General features: G+C 52.0%; 2 long non-coding RNA genes across 4 annotated transcripts in view; both read right to left on the bottom strand.

Annotated features, from left to right (window-relative positions):
• Nucleotides 1–13,805, bottom strand: part of LOC121014829 (uncharacterized) — a 34,741-nt gene extending 20,936 nt beyond the window's left edge. Inside the window, exon 1 of one of the 2 annotated variants that reach the window (XR_005783447.1) lies at nt 13,795–13,805. This is a non-coding gene — a long non-coding RNA (uncharacterized LOC121014829). Of the gene's footprint in view, nt 1–12,739; nt 12,754–13,794 lie in introns of those variants that run through there. The other variant, XR_005783448.1, reaches the window with a different exon arrangement.
• LOC121014830 (uncharacterized) lies at nt 2,770–10,079 on the bottom strand. 2 transcript variants are annotated; one of them, XR_005783450.1, is made up of 4 exons: nt 9,735–10,079; nt 9,235–9,456; nt 6,496–6,627; nt 2,770–3,392 (listed from the first exon to the last, which is right to left on the bottom strand). It is a non-coding gene; the product is annotated as an uncharacterized LOC121014830 (long non-coding RNA). The 2 variants fall into 2 exon arrangements; XR_005783449.1 differs by lacking the exon at nt 2,770–3,392 and having other exon boundaries at nt 6,130–6,627.
• Nucleotides 13,806–14,806: the final 1,001 nt, after the last annotated feature.

Raw genomic sequence — 14,806 nt, 5'->3', positions numbered from 1 at the left:
CCACCAGGCTGGGAGTCATTTCGTGCAGGTGGTGATGTCAGCAAGGGAATGGGGACCCCCTAGAGCAAGTTCCCCTTTAGTCCCTGAAGGTCTGTGGGTCTGAGGTACGGGCTCCTGTCTGGGGCACAAGCAACGCAATGACCCAGCTCAGTCTCCTCCCTCCTACTGTCCCATCCATCACAAAACCTGCACAGGGAGGAAAGGGGATGTGTGGGGTGTGGGGGCTGCTAGCGGGACACGGAAGTTTCACAGCCTATGGCCTTGGCCAGCTCTGTCGCACGCTGGGGGACACAGAGCATCACCACGGAAACCAGAGGAAACACAAGTAGGGCTCAGGAGGCCCCCGGGACTCGGAGAGCTCTCCTACTGAGACACCCCAGCAGACCCCTTTACAGCCCACCAGGCAGGGAAAGGGGGGTCACCAAGAGGAAACTCTGCAAAGACTTCCTGCTCCTGCACCCTGGCCCCCCAACTCACACTCTCTGTGTCCCCGTGGCCTCCTACTCCCTCTTCTCCCAAGTCCCTGGGCCCCGTCACTCATCTTAGAGGAAGTGACCGATTGATAAATCATCTGTAAGACAATATGGAAAGGCTACTGTTTGCTGGGCACCATTTTTGGGTCGGGCACTGCTTTCCTTCCCAGATGACTTCACTCTATGCCCAAGAAAGCCCAGTGACGCAGGCACTGCCGTCACCTTGCAGATGACGAGACTGAGGTTCCGAGAAGTCAAGCAGTCCCAACTCGCTGCTGGCACGTTTAAACCCCGCCATCTGGCCTCTGAGCTTTCACGCCTACCTTTTTCGTCTCAATTCGCAGGAGCACTTGAGAGCTGACGTCAGACACTCAGGAGGAGGGCACTGCTTAGCTGGAAGTCTTAACCGTTACTGATGATTCTGCACAGGGCTCCTAGATAGATAGGAAGAGAACCTCTGTGGACCCCCTCACGCCCTCCCTCACCAGGCTATCACGAGCATCCCCTGTCGCTCACTGGGGTGGGTGGGGGTGTGAGGGGACTCCTCCTAATCTCCCACTTCATTCTTTCTTGTGATTCCTTTCCCAGGGCCCCGGGTGCTTTGAAGTACTTGCCATTACCATTTTGGCGGGTGGGTTTCCCGTCTTCTTTGAAACCGAGGGTTTAGACCATGATATTTGAGGGGGAGGACTGTTAAGAAGCCTTCCAGGAGAATGAATGGCCAGGTCTCCACCCACATGCCTAGCTAGGTCAGCAGGAAGCAGCTGTCCCTGGTTCCAGATGCTGACCCACTCTGCAGGGATCCAGAGACATTCTGGAGAATTGTTCCAGCCAAGCCGGGTTCCTCCTGTTTATTTACTAGAGTGTCTGCCTTTGGATGCTGTCTTCCTTGATTGGGTGTGCCATCACGTAGCCAGACATGAGCACTGACCTCTCCTGGTCTCCAGACCCACAGCCACACGAGGGGTGGCCCAGCCTGAGACAGGGGGCCATGCTGCAGGTGATAGGTACCCTATCTCCCTGCTCACACATCCAGAGGTGCTGGAGGAGACAGAGGGGGGTCTGTTTGTGCTGTGGGAAAAGTCTGGACAGGTCATAAGGAGAGCTTCTGCCCATCAAGAGTGTGTGACCTCAAGCCTCAGTTTCCCACTTGCAGAATGAGGAAGTCGGACCAGGTCGGTGGGTTCAAGCTGTGCTCTGAGGAGCCCCAGGATTCTGCCTCATTGCACCGCTACCCGGACCAGGAGACCCCGCATGAACCGCACTGGGCGTGAGACTCAGTGCCCTGAAGGTTGGGGAAGGAGAGCGTGGGGGAGGGGAAGGAATCAAGCAGCCCCACTTTGCTCTCTGCTACACACGAGTTTCAGGAAGGTTCTGTGGCTCTGCAATGTCTGACATTTATCGGGCTGGATATTCTCTAGGTCCCTCTGACCCAGGGGTCGGGGGTGCCGTGCCTGCGGGAGGCCCCTGATCTGCTCATTCTACCCCCATTCAGCTGCCACAAAGCCAAAAGAGCCTGGGGGAGGGGGCAAATGGCTGGCCTGGAGGGAGGCGACCCGATTTCACCGACTGAAACAGTTCTGTGACTCCCAAGTGCCTCATGTTGAAATCAGGAGACATCACAGAGGTATCTCCTATTCGGACAACGCACCCTGCCCCGTATCACACGGCCGGGCTGGGCTGAGCCAGGCTGGATCCGGGTGGGGGGCTGCCCAGCGGGACCCACACTGTGCGTCTGTCGCTCAGAACCGCAGCCCCCTTGCTCTGCCCCTTTGTGAGCTCAACAGGACAAGTGGACAGAAAGGTGCCCAGCACCTCCTCACCCCGTCCACCAACATCTGTCCCCTAGGGGTCCCAGTCCCCAGCAGGGAGGGACAGGGACCGGAGTTCCTGAAGCAAGGCCCGGGGTTCTGCTCCGCGTCTCCACCTTGCGAGACAGCTCCCAGTGGCACAGCCTTGCAGACGTCACCCTGAAAAGCTGATTTGAGAAAGCAAACTCAATGACAACAGTATCCAATTGAGACCGCAGAGGGAGTTTAACAGGCAGAATGTAATTACTGAGCCTGGAACGGGTCCAAGACGTGGCGTTCCCACGGAGGCCACGGGGACTCAGCACTAGCAGAAGGGGGCACCGCCAGCAACCCATCCCAGACATCTCCGCAGAGCCTGGGATGTGGCACCCAGGCCTTCTCCCTCATGCTCCCCTCCAGCTCTATCGCTGGACCTTCTCCCCGGGTTCCCAGGGCAAGGCTGCCTATAATGGCACCTTCTGAACTCCCAGAGCAGAGCGTGGGGCACATGAGGCGCCCGGACCCAGAGCATGACCTGATGGGGAGCATCTTCAGGATCATTCTCCTCCTAGGTCCTCAGTGCGCTTGACTTTGAGGAAGGGATTCAGAAGCAGCTGTCCCGGGGCCATGGAAACAGCTGAGGGTCTAGATTCCGGCAGAGCCTCTCCTGGCCAATGTCAAGACTGTCTCTTCTTGTCCAGTCCTCCGCCCTCTGCTTAACTATCCTCGCCTGCCAGTGGGGAACGAGGGGGCTGTTCGTTTCACAGCCAATAGGCAGGTCCCACATGCCTCCCACGTGGAGCCGCTCTGGATTCCCTGGTGAGTTCTGCCTGCACCAGGGGGACATGCACCGGGGATGACAAGGGACTGAACACAACCTACCGAAATGCAGGTGAGACTGTGACCCGGGCCAGTCTGAATGAGGACCAGGGGAGCCCAGGAGGGGGCATGATTTCCTCCAGAAGACGGCACCGCTGAGGTGGCCTTGGAGCTGGGATTCTAGCAGATCATTAACAACTGGCAGACGGTCCTCCGGATTGGGCGGGCAACACTTCTCAGCACTTCCAAGGCAGAAGAGCTTGTCTGCAGTCAGGAGCTGGGTGGTGCTGGACCATATGCTGCCAGCACACTGATGGGGGTCAGGGGCTTAGACGCATCCATGCCTCGTCCTCCCCCGGTGCCCCAGATCCAGCTCTGGTTCATTCTCCTGTCCCTTCTAAACCTCCCCGCTACGCACTGCTTTCCCTTTGCCACCTCAGCAATAGCAGCATCCCATCCGAGGCACATTTTCAATAGATGCCAAAGTAGAGAAGACGATGCCTTTCTACCACCTGAATTCAACACTTTTCAACTCATAGCCAGCCTTGTTGTATCTACAACTACCCCCACCTTCCAAACTCCCCCCTCAGACATCGTATCATCTCATCCGTAAATACTCCAGAAGGTTTCTCAGTAAGACCAGAGTTTGTTTTTTGAGCACAAATCTACGAAACCCATTCCTTTCAAAAACGATATCAATTCCCGATGAATATCAGATATCCAGTCAGTGATCCCGCAGTCTGGATTTTGTTGATCGCATCCCCAAGATGTCCCTTAATATGTTTCTCTGTCCTTTGAAATTCCTGCGAGTTCATATTTAGATCTAGAGGCTTGGGGCGCCTGGGTGGCGCAGTCGGTTAAGCGTCTGACTTCAGCCAGGTCACGATCTCACGGTCCGTGAGTTCGAGCCCCGCGTCAGGCTCTGGGCTGATGGCTCAGAGCCTGGAGCCTGTTTCCGATTCTGTGTCTTCCTCTCTCTCTGCCCCTCCCCCGTTCATGCTCTGTCTCTCTCTGTCCCCAAAATAAATAAACGTTGAAAAAAAAATTTTTTTAGATCTAGAGGCTTAATCCAATTCAAGCATGATTGTTTTTGGCCAGAAACACCAAAAGTGGCGGTGTTCTTTCCACGAGGAGGTATATGGTTATCTACCTGGTTAGCTCTTCTTGGGATATTATTAGGCACTGGGGCCAGATCCATTCATCCGAGAGAGGCTGGCACACGGTGATGTTCTAATTCTACAGCTCCTTCTTCAGTTATTAGCTAGAAGGCTTCTGAAAGGAGAAACTTCATATGGGAAAAGCAGAAGGAATGCTTGAGAATGCTGGATATTTTCCTTTCTTAGACACGTTTCCCAAAGAATGAACTCCTCCAAAAGTGGCCAGTGAGTGTCTTACTTTTAGCATTGTGACAAAGGCCTGGAGTTCAACATATCTGATGTATTTTAATCCATTGCGATCAATCCCCTGCAGCTATTACCCTAATTGATGTTTGCATTGTCTCGTCTCCGGCCGGTAGGAACCACTTTGGCTCCTGTGTCCACTTTGATGGTATCCTTGCTTTCTGATGTGACATGTTCCAGGCTCATCTTGTACATTCATCTCACTCCTGCTTATTTCAATAGAAGGTCCCCTGACCCCAGCCTCCAATCTGTCTGTGTCTTCACTGCAGCTAGATGAATCTTTCCTTAAATTAATTTTAGCTCTGCTGCTGTTCTTGGGAGGCAATGTGCTACAGGGAACAGACAGGAGCTTTGGGAACTGGGGGAAAGTGAGTTTGGAACTGGCCACATCAGTTACCGGCTGCACCACCCTGAGCTGGTAATACCATCTAGCTGAGCCTCGGTTGCCTCATTGGTAAAACTAGGAATAATATTTTCTTGCCTTACAGGACTCTGGTGAAGGGTAAATAAACGTAAAGTACCTGGCACAGAATCTGGTGACTAGAAAGCATGTCAATGTCCGTTCCTTTTCTTCTTGTCCTCTTCAAGAACCATCAATGGCTTCTAATGTCCACCCCATTGTGGAGACTTTCAAGCCCCCTTCAGTCTGACCCGCCTTATCTGCCAGACCTTGTTGCTGCGACTGTTCTCCCGAACTACCTGCCATTCTGGTCCCACCAGCCTGCTGTCACCACTCACCAGAGCCACTAATGCCCTCAACCTTTATTTACACGGCCTCCTGTATCTTAAATGCCCCCATGCCCTTTCATTTATTCAAATCCTACCTGTCTGTGAAGACCCAGCTCAGATCCCTATACTTCCCCAACCCCTCCAAGCCTCACATTCTTCCCAACCCTTGAAAGGCTGCCTGCCCACACAAGTCTCACTGGGGGGCTACATCTATTATAGCCATTTTCACCCACCACCTACAGACTTGGACAGAATACACTTCAAGAACGGTTCTTTCTGCAGCTAAACTGGTCTGCACACAGATCCCTGGGTACATTATCTATGTGTGTGACTGTGACCATAGCAAAGACGCTAAGTTGCGTATGCGTACATGGGTGCGCACGTGTTTGCGTGTACACATGCATATATGTGTGTCTGAGTATGTGCACACACATGCCTGTGTGCACATGTGACCAACACCCTTCAGGAAGCCAGTGTCCTGGCCTGTCCTCTCTGACTCAGAATCACTCAGAGTCCCGGAGGCCCTGCCCCACCCTCAGACTTCAGCCAGGACGTGGGAGGACAACTGGACCCTGATTACAGAGATCCAGTGATGATCTCCTCGGGGACTTGGTTTTCTGAACCAGATGTGACCCCCATCCGGAGGAACATGGAGGAGAGCCATAAATGACTAGGGAAAGTTGCCCTGTCCAGACCTGACAGCCGGGTCCCAAACCAAAGATGATCTCAGTGCAGAACTTTTCCATGAAAGAGCCATCCTACAGAGCAGTGATGAGTCAGGACACTTGGCGAGATGGCCTCTGCTCCCCAGGCAGGATTACCCCAACTGCCCCAATGTGCCACAAAATCGGAGGGGGCTACATGACATGTGATGTCCACCTCCCTCCCTGGACCCTAGCGTCTGTCTCAGGCTGGTGCCCACAGGCAGATGGCGATCACTGCTGTGTAGGGGCAGGAGACAAAACGGAGCTGCAAGGGAAGTGGAAAAACCCCACCTGGGCTTTCTTGGGTCTTTAGGGTCTAAAACTCCTGCTTCTTCCCTCAGAAGGCATCACTCAGATAAAAGAGATCTAGCCAAAGCAGTGTTCAAGGCTCAGCTTTAAAAATCAAGAGCCCTGCAAGCAATTAAAGTGGAATTTCCCCGGGTGATAGGAGGGACAACTATGAAGAGGGGTTGGGCAGCATCCCAACGGGAAGACGGCTTCTGGAAGGATGGCAGGGGCCCGTCAGCACAGGAATGGCTACATTTCAAGTGGCCACCTGTCCCCTCTGAACCGAACCCACCTCTTGTGGTCCGGGAGCCATCAGGAAGACATCCTGGGCTGATGTGCCCCCAGGGGACGAAGGAAGTGGGCAGAATCCCTGGGGCTGGTAGCTCTGTGCCCAGCGGCATCGGAGAAGCAGGCTGCAGCATGGCTGGAGCAGAAATGAGACAACCCCGAATTATTCTGGAAGAAAGTGGCCTTTGGAATGAGTGTGGAGGGGTGTGCTCTTTCCACCAACTGAGTGTAAATGGGGTCTCAGGTTGTTTCATGGGGTGTTAAAGGCACGGTGTCACCCTCCCGACACTACTCTGGGGGAGCATGTGAGGACATCTGGGGGGGGCAGCAGAGTTTGGCTGGCAGGTGTTCACTGATTAACGGAAGCCACGCGGGGGTAAAGGCTCTTTGGAGCCGGCTGATGTGCGCCCCCGCTCTGATCTCAACCCCACTTCCAGGGCTTTGTGGGGGTGGAGAGCAGGGGGAGGAGGTTCCCAGCGAGGGACACGGCTCCGCTAATCACCACGTGCCATCACATAATCACATTTAATAGCAGCGCACAAAGCACCAGGTTGCATCTGAACATCAAACATCGGCTTGAAAATGCAGCCCCCCTTCCCTCCACGGGCTCGTCACAGCAGCAGCATCTGGGGGCGTGACGATGCGGCCCTGCCCCAGCTGCCAGCGCCCCCCGAGAGGCCCTGCACCCAGCCCTGTGTGCCCCTCGGAGCAGGGAGGTTTGCCCTCGCCCACCCTCCTGGGGACGGCCTGATTGAGGCCGCGGCTGGCGCATGCGCCTTTCGAACCTCCTGTGACTGCTATTTCTAACATATAAATAGAACGTGCTTTTGGTGCAGCTTTCTGGAGCAGGTCATGTGCGCAGGCTCTCTCCCCCCACGGCTCACCCTACACAGGCTGTTCGATGGGGGCCACTGAGAAGAGTCGGGGGCGCCCCTGGGCCAGGCCTCCCAGAGGCTCTGGACTCAGAGCCCTCCTCCCTGCTGTCAGCCTGGGAAATCCAAGCTCAGAACCGGCAGCGTAGGGCCCTCCTGCCGGGGTGCCCGCAAACTCTTTATTGTCAGCTTGCTTTCTTATTTCAGTCGTCTTTAAATGTGCCAAAGCTCCCCGCACCCCCACCCCCGCATTGCTTTTCTGCACTTATCCAGGGGAATGGAGCTCACAGTTACGGAGCTCACTGCCTGCCCCCCGCCGCCCACCCCGGGGCAGGTGCACAGAACCCCAGAAAGAACCAGGCGCCCTTTGTATTCTTAGGCAGCTCCCTTCAACCTTATTTCTTCCTGGTTCTTATTTTTTTCAGCCTAATCTCCCCTCGTTTTTCAGGCTCCGTCAAAGGGATGAGTTCCATGAAACCCCCTGTTAGCATTTTATTTTCCTCATAGACATCCCTTTCCTTTTCACTCAGTGCCCATTGGGTGCAAAGCCCCGGACAGGGGGCCCCGAGGATCTGCATTGAGCACAGCAGATGGCGGGGCCTCGCGATGACCTTCGTGGTCATTAATATTAAATCAAAGATTAATATTAAAATTTATATTAAATTAATATTAAAAAGTATATTTTATGACTCTGTTGGCACAAAGATGAATACATGAATAGCATATATGACAGCATTTTCTTCTACCTAAAAGTTCATCTGTTTCTTCCGATTTTAAAAGAAGTGAAAATTAAACCTTATCTGGGGCCCCTGAAGGTGTCCTGGATCACAGACACTGAGCCTGATGGATCCTGCAGCCCCAACAGACCGGTGGCACCTGCTTCAGGGACCCCACGTCTGGTTTACAGCAGAAGCGGCACACGGAATGTTCTGGGCAGCTATTAGAAACCCCGCAGCCCAAGGGCACTCAAACCTCAGGATGGGACCCAGACCAGCTGTACTTTTTAAAGGCTCCCCAAGTGGGGCGCCTGGGTGGCTCAGTCGGTTAAGCATCCGACTTCAGCTCAGGTCATGATCTCACAGCTTGTGAGTTTGAGCCCCACGTCGGGCTCTGTGCTGACAGCTCAGAGCCTGGAGCCTCTTCAGATTCTGTGTCTTTCTCTCTCTCTCTGCCCCTCCCCTGCTCACATGCTGTCTCTCTCTGTCTCTCAAAAATAAATAAACATTAAAAAAAAAGAGAAATTAATAAAGGCTCCCCAAGTGATTAAAATGTGAGGTCAAGGTTGTATGTAAATCAACGGTCCTCAGCCCTACCTGCCCAACAGAATTACCGAGGAGCTTTTTTTTTTTTTTAAACAACCCAGAAAGAAGGTCCTGGGCACCACTGTTTTTAAAGCCCCCGGTGATCCTAAGGGCGATGGGTTGAGAGTGGTGGGTCCAGGGTCTGCTGGGCCTCCACCTCGGCCTGTCCTGTCCACCCCTGTGGGATCACTGTCCCCGGCCTTCTGTCATGTGGTTTCTGCCAGACCTGCCTCTGGGCTGGGACACAGAAGGTTAAAGAAGGCAGGGTCAAGGTGGGGGGGGGGGGGGTGAGAGAGAGAGAGAGGGTGAGAGGCTGGAAGGGGTGAGGTAGAGGGGCTGCTCTGTGACCAGGGGGCTGGAGCTCTTGTGTCACCAGGACTCCAGGTGCTACTGCCCCTCCGAAGAGCCCCACTCCCAGGTGACACCTCCGAGGCACTAGTCTTGGGCTTCTTGATGAGGAGCCTGAGGACAGGGTGGGACTCAGACTCCCAGGAGCAGGCTGGAATGCGGAGACAGCAGGGCAGGGGGGGGGGGGGGGGCCAAGGAGAGATGCCTAAGGGGGAAACGCACCTGTGTGATAGTTCAAGGACCCCTCGGGGTGTCAGCATGTACCCCCGGCCGGCGCCCAAGGTGAACATGGGCGCGTACTTCACTCATCCGTGCGGGAGCCTCAGCAAGGAGGGCTGTACAGAGCATGAGATCATCACTCTGAACCCCAAGTCCGGTGCAGCCGCTGGACTAGAGACGTCTCCTCTAGAACATGGACCCCTCGAGAGCAGGCACTTGGTCTCTCTTTTTAAAAAGAGGGAAAAAAAAAAAAGAAAAGAAAAAAAAGAGAAAAAGAAAAATTGTGTTAAAATACACATAACATAAAATTTACTATTTTAACCGTTTTGAAGTCCAGCACCATTAACTGCATTCCCAGTGCTGTGCCACCATCACCACCATCTATCTCCAGAAGTTTCTCATCTTCCCAAACTGAAACTCTGCCCCCATTAAACACAAACTCCGTGTTCTCCCATCCCCAAGCCCCTGGAAGCCACTGTCTCTGTGAACGTGACTATCAGTACCTCATGTGAGTGGGATCATACAGCGTTCGTCTGTTTGTGCCTGGATTATTTCACTTAGCGTCTGTCCCCAGCATCCATCCACGTGGCGGCCCGTGACAGGGTTTCCTTCTTCTTTAAGGCTGAATAATATTGCACTGCGTGTATAAATCGCCCTTTGATTCTCCAGGGGACTTTGTCTCTTTTGTCCACCGCTATCTCACAGCACCTAGAACCTTGCTGGCATTTCGGGCGTGTGCAAATAAGTGTTGAAAGAATGGTTTAAGTGAAATAATCCACTTAAATTTTTTTTTAATGAAAAAAAAATGTTTATTCATTTTTGAGAGAGACAGAGAGAGCACAAGCAAGGGAAAAGGAGAGAGAGAGAGGGAGACACAGAATCTGAAACAGGCTCCAGGCTCCGAGCTGTCAGCACAGAGCCTGACGCGGGGCTCGAACTCGGAAACGGCAAGATCATGACCTGAGCCAAAGTTGGAGGCTTAACCGACTGAGCCACCCAGGCGCCCAGCTGGCATTTTAAATAGGTCATTTCTCATCATACTAGAGAGCGCCCTCACCACTTCCCCTCGGAACAAATTCCAGGAGATTCGGGTTATTCTCCCTGAAGGTGGTCAGCTGGCAGCCCCCGGGGCCCGTTTTCTCGGCCCGTTTTCTGCGCACAGACCCAGGCCCCGAGATGGTGCCACCGTCTGAGGGCATCAGCTCCAACGCAGAGGGAGGCCGCGGGCTGGTGAGATCTTATTTAGGAGGTTAGCAGGAGGCAGTGCAGGAAAGGCTGTTATGTCTTTCCACAGAACATTCCAGAACCTTTAACCCTCCGCTGGAGCTTCGTGGCCCAGAGTTTGATGGGGGCCGCTCTATCTTTTCCTGTCAGATTTAGACAGCTCAGCACGGCGCCCTTTCGACATGAAGTAATAATTGTCAGAGCGGGTCAGGGCTTCACCAGCTGAGAAAACACCAGAGTGACCCTCGAAAGGAAGGCCGAATCGGGACACAGCCCATTAGCGGGTCAGAGGAGCTCCCCCGCTGACATTTGCGTTGACGCTCCCTCATCCAGAAATCTGACGTGGGAGACACCCTCTGTGCAGTCACCTTGACGGGGGCACGTGCGAGCTGTCCCTCAGAGTGGCGCTCAGCAGACGGTCTTAAATGCCACGGTAAAAAAACAAAAGAAGGCATCTCACGGTTATTTTTGCCTTAATACAAAAGGAATAAATAACCATAGAAATGGTGGAGAAAACCACACAGATGGATTCAGTCCTCTGGGATTTCACCCCAAAAGGTGAGAGCTGCTCCCACTTTAGCACAGAGTCCTCCAGTATTTGTCGATGCCTATATACGTATACACGTGTGTGTATGTAGGGTGGGTATACACCTGTGTAAGTGTGTGCACATGTGTGTATGTGTCTGAGCACGCGTATGGGTGTATATGCATGTGCGCATGTGTGTATACATATACCTATGTATGTGTATATGATGTATTGCGTATATATGTGTATATGTACGTGTTTGTATGTGTGCGTATGTGTATACATGTATGTGTGCACATGCCTGTATACAAGCATGTGTGTCCATCTGTGCATATGCGTACAGATGTGTCTGTGTGTATATGTATATGCATGCAGTGGTATTTTTATGAACACTTTGTAACAAAAGTCAATCACCAATATAAAAAAAGAGGCTTATGAGACCAAATACATTTTAATATCTAAAGTTTCAAAAATGTTTGTAGACATTTTTCATATTTTTCTACCTGCAGCATTTCCAAACTGTGTTCCACAAAACAAATGCATGCATTAAAATAAAAGCTAGGGGGGTGGTGCCTGGGTGGCTCAGTCATTTGGGTGTCTGACTTTGGCTCAGGTCATGATCTCATGGTTTGTGGGTTTGAGCCCACATCAGGCTCTGTGCTCACAGCTCGGAGCCCGGAGCCTGCTTCGGATTCTGTGTCTCATTCTCTCTCTGCTCCTCCCCCACCTGTACTCTGTCAAAAATAAATACGTGTAAAAAAAAATTTTTTTTTTAATTTAAAATAACAGCTGGGACGTGCTACAGAGTGCAGCAGGAGAAGCAGGGAGGCAAAAAAAAAAAAACAAAAAAACAAAAAAAAAACCCCTCAAAACCCAGAACCAGGAACATGGTTGCTAAACATGGTCTAACCAGCACTGTCGACCACAGGCCACTTTTTTTCTCAAGAACACCGATACATGCTGATCTACATAATAAGGAGAATCATATTTTCTCACGCCCTTCCTGAAGCCAGTGTACAAATCCTTTCTAATCCTTTTGGGTCTGAGGGGAGGCCAGTCCAGCACCGCTGGGGGAATCCTGAGAGCAAAAAGGATGAGGAAAGTGGCAGACGAGTATCTGTCGGCTGTGATCCGACATAGCTCAGCAATAACTTCGCTACACCTTCTTCCCAACCCCTCCTGGGTGAGGGATGAGGCGGCTGACAGGGAAGGAGCTAAAGCCCTCGGTTCTCTCGTATGTGAGGAGACTATCCCGGCCCCACCGATTTCTCACTCTCTTATTCTAACCAAACAATGGGAAAGGGTAGGAGGGGGGTTGACAGGCAGGAGGAGGAAGGAGAAGTTCAGGAATCTTTTTCTGTTAAACGAACAGCTTTGCTCTTTCTCTCTCTCTCTCTTTTTTAATAAAATTAGGGTACCGTTTTAATAAAAACAGGGTACCATTTGCTTTTGTAACTGGTTTTTTTCACTTAAGGTATTGTGAAAACTTTTTTTAAAAAGGAATTAAAACAGTGTTTTAAAACATAATATTAGGGGCACTCGGGTGGCTCAGTCGACTGAGCGTCCGACTTCGGCTCAGGTCATGATCTCACCGTCCGTGGGTTCAAGCCCCGCATTGCGCTCTGCGCTGACGGCTCAGGGCCTGGAACCTGCCTCGGATTCTGTGTCTCCCTCTCTGCCCCTCCCCTGCTCGCACTCTGTCTCTCTCAATCTCAAAAATAAAGAAACAGTATTAAAAACCACATAATGTTACATTACTCCATATAATTTTACCTTGTGGATAAATACCACAATCTTTACCCCGTATGCCCGTTACTGATTTCCTGTCAGTCAGTACTTCGGTACACCCTGCAGTACCTGCTCTGTGGTAACAGGCCAGACCCCAGCATTTCCCCTTTGTAGTGAGGGTAATGTTAAGCTTTGCCAGTAGAGGGCGTGAGAGGGACACTGCAGAAGGAGGTCAGCCTCCCTTCCTCATTCAGCGAGTGAAGCCGGGTTCCAGCCCGGTGCACAGGCCCCCCGGAAGTGTGCTCCAGGACTCACATGGGCAGCAGTGGCCCCTCTGCACCCACCTAGAAGTCCCTGCTCACCTATATCCTGGAGGATGACCTGGGGACATGGACCAGCTCTGACCGGAGCTACCAGCGAATTTCCGTACCATCCGGTGATCCCCAACCACACCTGTTCAATGAAAGGTGAACTCCCTTCCAAGCCCTTCTTAAGGGGCCTCCCCCAACCCTAGGACACCCTTGAGAGTTCTTGTTCCATCTTCATTCCATCTTTACTCTTCTATCACTAACTTCCCTTGCTTAAATTATTGTGTGGTTTCTGTCTCCTGATTGGACCCAGACTGAAACAACCCAGCAAGCACCATGCTTTAAGCACTATTTTTGAAGCATTTTAATTTGCAGTTGGGCACAAGGAAAGGATAGTGTGAGAGACGTGTCTATTCAAACAGCAAATGTGTACTGAGCAGATCTACTATATCTACTATGAACAACTGGGCCGCAGACATGGGCGGTTAGAGAAGAGTAACATTTACTAACCCTGGGTTATGAGAACTCACTCACTGTCACAATAGCCGGTGGGCAGGCAGGGTGACAGGCGAGAACGAGGCACACGTGGGTGAAGTCACTGCTCCAGGGCTCACGGCTGGTGTGGAATTCACGCCTGGCCATATGCCTCTGCCCACTCCTCCTGCTGCCCAAGATGGCACAAATGTGATTGTTCAGACTTCTTTGTCTGTGAGTACGGGAGTTCTAGACAGAACAGAGAGAGAAAAAATAGAATTTGGGGCAGAGGACATGAAAGACTCAGAGAATTTAGAAACAGATCCCATGAGGCAAAATGAGAAGATAGTGATTCTGGAAAGTTCTGTGGCCATGTTTGTCGATTCTACTCAGAGAAGGAGTGGCAGTTCTCCCTGAAGAGATAGAGAGAGAGAGACGGGGGGCAGCCCACTCTGTGCAGGACAGGGACCCTGCAACCTCATTATTAAGACAGTCTTGATTTTAGGGGCACCTGGGTGGCTCAGTCAGCTGAGTGTCTGACTTCGGCTCAGGTCATGATCTCGCGGTTCATGGATTCAAGCTCCGCATTGGGCTCTGTGCTGATGGCTCGGAGCCTGGAGCCTGTTTTGGATTCTATGTTCACCCTCTCTCTCTGCCCCTACCCCACTCTCTCTCTCTCTCTCTCTCTGTCTGTCTCTCTCGAAAAATAAACATTAAAAAATTTTAATAAAAAAAATAAAAAAGACAGTCTTGATTTTATATTTTTCTACCCTTTTCAATGTATACTGTAAAGTGAATGACCTGATGTAAGTTAGCCTTTATGCTTTTGCGTGAACCTTCAGGTAAACACCTTCGCACTTCAGCAATAACGTCCTCATTCTGGACTTGGGGGACACGGCCTGCTGTATCCCAGGGGCAACTCGATTTTTCTGTGACTAGGCCAGTTTCTAGCAGAAAAGAGACAAACCCTGGCTATGGCTAGTTTTTCTGCTTGGAGAAGGTAAGGCTGGGCCTGGAGGAAGGGGAGAGAAAACTCTCGTGGAAACTAAGCAGGAACAGAGGGGGAAACCAAGGCGAGATCAGAGAATGCAGGCCACCGCTGCCTCCACTGACTCCACCCCCCGAGGCCATTTCAACCTCACGGAGCAGCGGGTGGAGACCCGGACACCCTCAGATGGACAGAGAGAAGCCCTCGCTTTCTAATGAAGACGAGACTGAGCTGAACAAGGCTAGGTTCCTCAGGCACCAGGGCACATTTGTCAGCTGAGGCTGCCATAACAAAGCACCAGCTTCATCACGGAACCTACAGTCTCAC

The sequence above is a fragment of the Herpailurus yagouaroundi genome, unplaced genomic scaffold (assembly GCF_014898765.1).
Source record: "Herpailurus yagouaroundi ecotype Mexico unplaced genomic scaffold, PumYag 203, whole genome shotgun sequence".
In the NCBI taxonomy this organism is placed as follows: domain Eukaryota; kingdom Metazoa; phylum Chordata; class Mammalia; order Carnivora; family Felidae; genus Herpailurus; species Herpailurus yagouaroundi.
Note: the sequence above shows the minus strand (reverse complement) of the source record. Positions and strands in the feature narration are given on the sequence as shown.